The following is a 10,282-nucleotide window of genomic DNA, read 5'->3' as shown; positions in this document are numbered from 1 at the left end:
AAAGACAATAAAATGCAATAAGTTATAACTTTAAGTGGAAGATCTAAAGAACAATGATTGATCATGACTTTCCCTGAGCATGATGAAAATAACGTTTAGAGAAACAATTTAATATTCCACTGGTCTAGCAAAACAACAATCTAGCATTTAATCAAGGAATATTGTAATAATAAATAAAACAAAACATTTAAACACTTAAATCTTTTTTTTTTTTTCGAGACAGGGTTTCTCTGTGGTTTTGGAGCCTATCCTGGAACTAGCTCTTGTAGACCAGGCTGGTCTGGAACTCACAGAGATCCGCCTGCCTCTGCCTCCCAAGTGCTGGGATTAAAGGCATGTGCCACCACCACCCGGCTCTAAACACTTAAATCTTATAGTATGTAGTAAGCAATCAATAAATACATGTTTGTGTTTTAACAATTAAAAATGATGTTCGCATAATCAATATTTAAAGATGAAAGTATAACATTATGTGCTTAAAAAAGAACAATCATTTATTACATCTTTTTACATATAGAAAATAATACCATGCAGTTCTTTTATTTGATCTTCATCTTAGCCTAACTCACTTGAGCTAAGTCCCCTTTATTTGACCAAATACAAAGGAGAGATTTAATCATTTATCTGAGGTTAGATAATTTATCAGTGACATAAAATGTTATTAACTTAGGCAATCTGCCTCTGAAGTTATGACTTACAGAGACGGCATATTTAGAAGTATGATAATATAATTGTTAAAAGTAAAAAAGAAATGAATTTTATAACAAGGCTTAGTAAGCTAAGAGTAATAAGTGGGGCTTTCCTATGGCTGCAAACATTCCAGCTCCCATTTCTCATCGCTCCCTCACATTTATGAATACAATTTGGCACTCATCATGTCCTAGTTACCATTCCATTCTTTGGCATTTGTAGATTTCATGCATGCTGTGGTATAAACTTTACTTTTGTTTCAATATCATTTTTTATCATTTTTTAAGCATAAAACAGGAGCTGGGCATGGTGGTACATGCCTTTAATCCAAGCATTTGGGAGGCAACAACAGATGGGTCTTTGTGAGTTCGAGGCCAATCTTGGTCTGTACAGTGAGTTCCAAGACAGGCTCAAAAGCTAAGAGAAACCCTGTCTCAAAAAACAAAAACAAACAAACAAAAAAGCATAAGACAGGAAATGTAGAAACAGAATTTTGATTAGTAGCTTCTTCTCACCAGGAGGGGATTTTGAGGAAAAGTGGAGAATGACTTCTAGTGTTTCAAAGAAGAAAATAATATTGCTAAACATGTATTCCCTTTTCTCATTTTTCCTAATATATTTTCATTCATTCCTTTCCTTTATAAGTTATGTTCCCTTGGCATATATCCCATCCCGTAAAACTACTTATCTCAATTCTACTGGTATAAATTTGTATGCTGCTTTTATTGATCCATACCTTTTACTGTAGCAAGAACTGTATCGCCAGCTCCTTAAAAAAGTAATGTATTTGTTAGCAATGTTTCTGCAAATACAAATAGTTAGGAAAGTCACTGGACTGTAGCTCTCCACAGCTACAGGAGTAACCCACTTAAGATTACTCTGCTATTTTTAACCTTGTCTCAGTATATTGTCTTGTGAAAGTATTAAAGTAACCAGAAGAAACAGAGTAACTTCAAATACCTCAATTTATTCTTACCTTCAACTCTTTCTGAGTCCTGTAGGTAAGAAAAACACAGATTTTAGAGATTAGGACTAGTGTGTTTAGAAGAACATACAGGACCCTGTCGACTACAGGAGACACTGTCAACTCCACATTTAACTTTGCAAGGATGCTTCTTTTCCAAAGTACCAGCTTCATCTCATATGCCCGCCTGTAATGCACAAGGGTTCTAATTGCTCTGCGTTCTAGCCAGCACTTGTTTATTACCAGTTGTTTTCATAATAGCCATCCTAGTGGTTGGAAGTGCTATCTCACTGTGAGTTTGATTTGCGTTTCCTAATGACTAATGATGTTGACAGCCATTAACGTGCTCACTGGCTTTTTTTATACCTTTTATGAAGACATGTCTATTCAAGTGTACAATGTTGTGCAATAATGATTTATTGATTACAGAATTAGGGAACAGCCATAGTTTTGACAAGTGGATAAGACAATAAACATTTCAATTTGATTCCTTTCATATTTAATAGTATGATATACATTTAAATATTAACATAGATTTATGATATTGCTTTGAAAAACTTAATAGGTATCAATGCATCAATAAATAGCAAAATGCTATCCTAATTCTCGTTTAATATTGACATTAGCTTCTTCTAGGTTTTATTATATGATATAAAAGATATAAAAGACAAGATATTTGTGTTTGTGCCTGTGGGCATGTGTGTATAAGTGTGTTTGAAGCAACTGTGTATTTGTTTCACAAGGATTCTTTTCTAGATATGATGGTGTTTGGTTAAAAAAAAGTCTGGCATATGTTTAAACATGCATACCAATTCCATCTTTTAAAAGTCATGGTAAATCATAGTCCCATGATGCTTTTTACATAACAATAATTTGGATATATTAGACAAAAATCTACTTAACAATGGATAGAGCACCTATAGGACAGTAAGCTAACCGACCTGTAATATAAATTTCCTTTGTCTGACCTGAGGGAGAAAAACAAGACAATCTTATTCTGTTACTGTTCTTTAATCACTTCTACTTTAAGCTATTAAAATTTATTGATAAAATTTTTAAAGACCTTTTGCAGTTTTTCTATTGGGTTTTTAAAGTTTATTTACTTTGGAAGAGATAAGAGCTTTTGTTACAAGGTTGGATAATGTAGTTTGGGCTAGTTTGAATCTCTGATCATTCTCCCTCAGATTAATCAGTTGCATGCCACCATGTATGGCTAAGTTAACAGACATTTTATGCTGAAACACTCTGTTAATGTTTTTCTTTACTTTATCCTAATGTTTCATAGTTGTTTAATATTTTACTAACAAACATATAAAATGATAAACATGATAACATAAATATATCTATTTTTAAAAACTAAGTTTCTTAAAGAGGTACAAATATAACTCAGAGACAGAATATTTGCCCAATATATGTAGAAAAAAGCTTAAATCTATATAATTCTAAATCTTTAAAATGACTACATACATTAAAGATGTTAAGTTTTGATATACACATATCTCACAAGAGAATTTCTAGGTCAATAGTAGGTCACACATACAATAGAAGATGCCATATAGTTGGTTGTTCATAAGATTACTCAATACAGGTAGGTATAAGCATTTTCTATGATACCCACACTGCAATAAAATAATAACACCCTTATAAAATTGCATACTTTTTGTTGGGGGATAAACAACTCTAATTAAATTGTGATAAACAATTATTGTTCTTGCTATTATTATGATTTTAAACATACAATTATTTTTAATATCCATCAATTATCCTTACAGATTCCTAATGTTTGTTATTATTTTGAAATCTCTTTCTTCTAACCTCAAAATGGATCAGAGTTTGACATTTTGACTAAGATCAAGTGTAGTATTTAATCACAAATTTTGTTTTGAAAATTTAAATAGCATCTTTCTTTGTGCTTTTTAATTATTGGGTATATGTGGATGTTAGTTTTCATATGTGGTTTCTATGTGTGTATGAAAGGAGACTGGAGGAGATTGTAAGATATTTCTCTCCTTTGATTTTATTTTTAACCTCTGCTATATCATATTACTCAAACTCTAATCTTTGATTATTTTTTTGAGCTTTTCCAGAATTGTGTATCCAATTGTGCTGTTTTTTGTAGTCATGTTAATAGTTACTGTCATCATATTATCATTTCTCTTGTATTTTAAGATTTCATTGACAATTCTCATTTGTGATTACTCCAATATAAACTTTAAGGCTCATGTTTAAACATCATTGCTCAAACCTCTAAAAATATTGAAATATTTTGAGATCACATTGAATTTGTAGCTATATTTGTAACTGATATAAGAAAAGACTGTGTGCTTCTCTTTCTATTTGTAGTGGAGTTTTCAGAAAACTTAAATTATTTTTAAAATATTATGATATTTTTATACATATATTTATTTGTAGAGTTCATAAATCTCCTATATTTACTCCCAGGTGGTTCACTGCATTTGTTTGCACAAAACATTTACACTTGCTCATATTTTTCAAGTTCAATCATTAAGTTTCCAATTTACCAAAATCTATTAGTTATGCTAATAACCCCTTTTACTGAATTTTTAATCCTTTCATACCAAAATATACTTTATATTTATTTTTGTTTAAATGCCAATAGTACATTCATATTATATCAAAGTCATATCAGTTGAAAACAGATGATCTTTGATGTATCCCATTAACTGACCAAATTTTATTGTTATTTTAGTCTTTGAAATGAAAATAACTTTATAGTTCATTGATTGATAATGATTTCTTTCAAGTCTATAGTTGATGATATGCAAATCTGAATTTTAAATAAATTTATTTTTTATCTGTATTATACTGTCATTTGAATGTGTGAGAAATATCAAAGTATATTAACCATGAACACTGTGAACTTAAAATCTTGCTCTGTTTTGACATTTCTATTCTTCGTTTGCTTTAGATTTTGTTGTTTTCTGTTTTGCTATCTATTCCTTGTCGTTATGAATGTTTCTATCAGAAATTACTTGAAAAGACTTCATTTTGGTAATTTTATCTATGGTTATATTCATTCTTTGTTTGAGAGACCAGAAATGAATGAGAGTACACAAATATGTCAATCAAGACATATTTTCTCAGGACACTTTGTAATGGAATGCTATGAATTTTTCCCATGTCAAGCTCCTGTAGCTACTAGTTTATCTTAGTCTGAGAACTAGTTCTGAGGCTTGAAGTGACTGAGTACTATACATGGATCTTTGTCTAGTTGTCTCCTATTTATAGCCATGCAATTTCATCCATAAAATCAGAGTTACCTGTGGTTTCTACTTCTGTATCTTTTTACAGACCTCATGATACCCACTGGATGTCTAGTTTTCCTAGCAAAACAGAGTCCAAAATGAGACTGCTATATATATATATAGATATGTGTGTGTGCATTACACACACACACACACACACATATTTTGGAGGAAGCCGCTTGTAGATTCCCAGCCGCTTAGCCCCGAAATAATCACACAGAGTATTTCAAACACTGCTTGGCCCATTAGATTTAACTTCTATTTTTTTTTTAGATTTAACTTCTTATTGGCTAAATGTTCATATTAATTTAACCCATTTCTATTAACCTGTCTATCACCACGTGGCTGTGGCTTACCAGCTAAAGTTCCAGCACCTGTCTCTGGCATGACTACATGGCTTCTTCCAGACTCTGCCTCCTTTCTCCCAGAATTTAGTTTAGTTCTCCCTGCCTTCCTTTTCTTTTGCCCTATCACAGGCCAAGACAGTTTCTTTATTCATCAATGGTATTCACAGAATACAGAGGGGAATCCCACATCACATATACATATACATGTACAAACACATACAAGCAGACCAGCTTACTATCTGATGTTAACTAGACCTCTGTGTTAGTGGAAAGTATTTAATAAACTTGATATTATGAAGGAACACTGATATTGAAGTTTTAAATATCTAAGTAACAGTAGTTGGAGAGGTAATTTAGTGGCTAAGAGCCCTGGCTGCTCTTTCAGAACATTTGGGTTCAATTCCCAGTTCACAAAGTTAACTGTAACTACAGTTACAAGAAATTCAATGCCATCTTCCGGCTTCCAAAGATAACAAGCATGTGCTTGATATACATTCATCAGACAGCCAAACAACATACACAGAGAAAGTAGAATATAAAAATTAGAATATAGGAATCTGTGTATATGTGTTAGCTTAACTCCATTTTGTGTACCCTAGAATCTATAGCCCATCCAGAGATTTCTACTCCTATATATACCATGACATTGTTGTTCATAAATCATTACAAAGTAAAGGAAATTTTATAAAAATTAAGTGGTATGCAATTTTGGCATCATTAAACATATATATATATATATATATAATTAAACAATTTTAAACATATACTATATATTACATAGTCTTTACTCATACCATTGAGAACCATAGGTTAATAAGTTTAATGTTGCTGTGATGAAATATCTGAAATTATTAACTTAAAAGAAGGGAATTTTAATCTTTGCTTTTAAGTTACAAGAGTTATAGTTCATAGTCTTTTATCTTATAGTTTGAGGCTGTGATAGAGAAGTCCATCGAGACTACAAGCAATGGGGATCAAGAGGCAGAAGAAATTTGCTTACATCATTGAAACTGGAATCAAATACTTAATCATTTTCCAATAATTATTTTCAAAGTCCCATCACCTCCAATAAACCCTTGAAACATGGACATTAGAGGACCAATTCAAAGCCAAATAATAACACAATTCTAACTTTTCCCTCCAGCAAATCAAAGTATTTATTTGTCAATTCATGTTTCTGTTCTTAAATTTACTTCCTCCACCTGGCATTTCCTAACAAGATCTTTAACAGTGGAAATGTAACAACTGAAGCAAAAGTGGCCAGTACTGGAGACTGAGTGTGCTATAGGAGATAATGATGATTCTTATATATATTGTGAATCGTTTCTTTTCTGTGAGACTGTAATATAACATAATTTCCTCTTTTCATTTGCTTTCATCTCCAATTCTCCAATTACCCATTTACCTTTTTGTTCTCTTTCAAATTTGTGGCCTTTTTTCAGTTAATTTTTGATATCTACATCTAATCTATATCTATATATGTGTACATGCGTGTATGTTAATATAAGTCAATTATTCTATATGTTACTTGTTTGTATGTTTTTAATAGCTGACCAGTTGGTAATGAATCACCAATTTCAGTGCTTTTCTGCTCTAGGCATTCTTTAGTTCTCTGTAGTTCTTTGTCTAGAACTGAACTTTCCTTGAGTTTCTCTCATTCACAGCATCATGAGTATTATTGTTGTCCTTGTCCAGCTCAAGTTTAAGCTATCCTGTTGGTGAGACTTTATTGATTTAGCTTTTCTAATTCTAGATGATGCAGTTTCAAAGATTTCCTAGTCCTCTTGCTCTTATGATTCTTCAACAATGTTCTTTGAGTCTTGAATGTCAAGTTGTGTTGTAGATATATACTTTGGGACTGAGCCTCACAACTGTGTAATTTTATTGATTATAATATTCTCTACCAGTTTTTATCTGTTGCGAAGGGAAGTTCCCTTAATGGAGATTTCAACTACACCAAAGTGTGGGTATATTTGGAATGTAGTTATGGATTGTACTGGTTTAGTAAAGTGGTGGTTGTATGTTCTACTCAAAGATTCATGACTTCACTAGCCCTGAGTGTTTGTCTATGTTTCTTATAATAGACATGCTTTCCCTCATGTTAAATGGGTCTTAAATCTGATTAGAGAACTGTTGCTTACCTACCCTTAAAAGTATTGTGTCATGCTGGTCTTTGTGCTTCATAGTCACAATAGCCATCATAGCTGGGTAGGAATTTTGCTCCTCCTACTTTGGAAGATTGTTTGGTGACTTCAGATACTATGAAACGCCCTCTTCAGGAAGACTTTCAGTTCAGTTTTATCTCAGATGACTATGAACCCTGTGTTTGAAGAGCATGGTATCATGAGGAATATGGACTTAGATTCCACATCTCAGGACATCCAAAGGCAATAGAAAGAGCCTGTAATATTTCCATAGTCTCTTACCCAACCCTGACCAAAAACTTGAAAGATGGCTTCTCATGATTGGTGTTGGGGTTTATTGTTAGACAGTCTAAATTCTTAGAGTATCATCAGCATTCTTGGCACAAATGGGGATTTTCCATTAAACTATATATGTAGTTTATAGGCTGACATAAAAATATAAAATACTTTGTGAACTTGCAAGTTATCTCTACATAAGGTCAGACTAATCTTCTCTGTATTATTTCAGTTTTAGAATACATGTTGCAAAAGAAAGCACAGATAATGAGACCTTTTAAAATTTATTTTAGTTAATTATTTGGGAACTTCATGAATGCTTTTAATGTATTCTGATCATGTTCATCCCCCACATTTGCTCTAACTATTATCAGCTCTTCCTCTACACACTTTCCCTCCAAGTTACCTTGGACCACCATTCTAAAGATAAACAGGTCATGTGTTTAACCAAATGCTAATGTATATGAGGCTATCACTGGAGAAAGTCCAAGAATTCATGTTTATAAGAGACAGGTGTCTATATGCATCATAGGAGGCATTGCACTCATTATATAGTCCAGGATGCTCTTAAAATTGACAGGCCTTTCTTTCTTCTCTTTAATGCTGGGATCTCAAGCCTGAACCACCAATTTCAACCACCATCATAAGGAAAAAAGAAACAATCTAGATATAAAAGAAATTTTAGACAACAGAAATTTGTAAAGAGTTGTCTAGAAACAGGTTCAATTTATTTTTTAAAGGTATCTATTTATTGAATGGTTGCTTTGAGAAACTATTCTCATCATATGTTTTATAATTCCTTGGCTAATATGTATATCTAAAATAAATACACATTTTTCTGTTGTCAAATATCTTATAGGTGATACAATGAAGCATGAACATAGGTGTGAATTAGTTATCATTTATAAATATTATGGAAAAAGAAAGTAAAGGCCTTTAGTTATCGGGGATGACATTAGAAGAAAGATGTTATTCTCCATAAAGCTTTGTCATTATGAAAAAGTTAATTAAGCACAAGGACAACATGCACAGATTTCTTTATTCCTTGTTACTAATAAGCAGAAAAAATGACTTGCTTAGGACTCCTAAGTACATGTTTAAAAATTCTAACACCAAAACATTTGAAAAGGTGCATCATGATGTTCTTTTAATCCTTTGTTATACCTGGTTAAACTAATTTTTCATTTAAAACTTACTTTTTCTTTTACAACTTCTTTATAACATTATTCCTCTGAGTAGTTATGAAACTGGTGGAATTTAAAAGGCTGCATCAAATAGAAGGGCTGAACAATAGTACAGTATATTCTTTACTACGTTAAAGAATGTACTGTAGAAAAATCGAAGAGCCCTATGAATAATTAGAACTTGTGGTTGAGAAAAAGCTTCAAAATTTCCAATTGTTTAACACCATAATGTCTTTGTACTATGACTACAAAGGAAACCCATGGTCTACAACCTTTAAATAGCAGATGCTATTACTTCTACTCATCATTTCTGCAGTGACAGAAACACCTTCTTCTTGGGAACTTCTTCTTTACTCACCAGATGTTTGGCAAAAGTTCATGAGTTTTCATTTTACTTAGTTACAAAGCAAACCAATAGACTGATTTCCAAATTAGTCACTTCAGCCAATTTTTATTGGAGAAAGAAAAAGAGCTTTGTTAACCCTTCCTAAATTTGCTCATTCTACTATAGTGAACAAATATCCATGTAGCTGTTCCCCGAGGCAAAGTAATAAAAGATTAAAAGTATTAAGAAAAATATGAAGGTGGAAAAGAAATGGCAAGAATTTGGAGATCTCAGGGAATATTTTTTAAGGAAATATTTTTATTATCATTGAAAATGAATTCATTACCTTCCATTATTAAGCATAGAATTAGTTCAAATCGCAAACATGTGCTTAGTATACACAGACTGTATTAAGCTGAAGATAGCAGGAACTAAATAGCACACAGCAAGAAATATGAATAAATTTGAGAATAAAATTTGAAAAATTGCATAAAATTATTAACCAAAATATAATGCATACAGTTATATAACATGTCGCAATCTTCTAGGGAGCCTCCTCTGTCTTGGTGTGTGTCTGTCTTTTTCTGTTTCTCAGTGTCTTTTTGTCTGTCTTTCTGTCTCTCTTTCTCTCTGCTTCTTTGTGACTTACTTTCTCATATGTACATTTTGAAAAAATATTACACAGATCAAGAATATGTCTTTATTTATTTTAAGACAGCACGAAGTGGGTGAGAGTGACAACCAGAGAAACAGCATATCCTGATGTCTCAGTGAAGTCGGAGATGTTTAAACACTTCAGATGTGAGGCCTTCTTAGGATGGAGCTGTAATTCCCGTTGGCAGTTGACAGCTCGCTGGCAGTTTACACTTGGAAAGTGTACCTGACTCGTCATTCTATTTTTACAGCTCCTTACCTGCCACATTGCCAATGGCCTTCTTTCACTTTCACAGAGAACGTCTATTTTCAAGTCTCACCCTCATGCAGATAGAATGTGAATGTTGAAAGGCCACATAATCAGTCTCTGTGATGATGCCAGGTCACTACTCGATGTGTCAAAATATTATAAATGTACTATGGAAGGAAAAC

General features: G+C 32.4%; 1 non-coding gene across 1 annotated transcript; it reads right to left on the bottom strand.

The window, feature by feature from the left end:
* Positions 1-7,843: 7,843 nt before the first annotated feature.
* Positions 7,844-7,949, bottom strand: LOC130884575 (U6 spliceosomal RNA). Its single transcript, XR_009058091.1, has one exon. It is a non-coding gene; the product is annotated as a U6 spliceosomal RNA (small nuclear RNA).
* Positions 7,950-10,282: the final 2,333 nt, after the last annotated feature.

This window comes from Chionomys nivalis, chromosome 11 (assembly GCF_950005125.1).
Source record: "Chionomys nivalis chromosome 11, mChiNiv1.1, whole genome shotgun sequence".
In the NCBI taxonomy this organism is placed as follows: domain Eukaryota; kingdom Metazoa; phylum Chordata; class Mammalia; order Rodentia; family Cricetidae; genus Chionomys; species Chionomys nivalis.
Note: the sequence above shows the minus strand (reverse complement) of the source record. Positions and strands in the feature narration are given on the sequence as shown.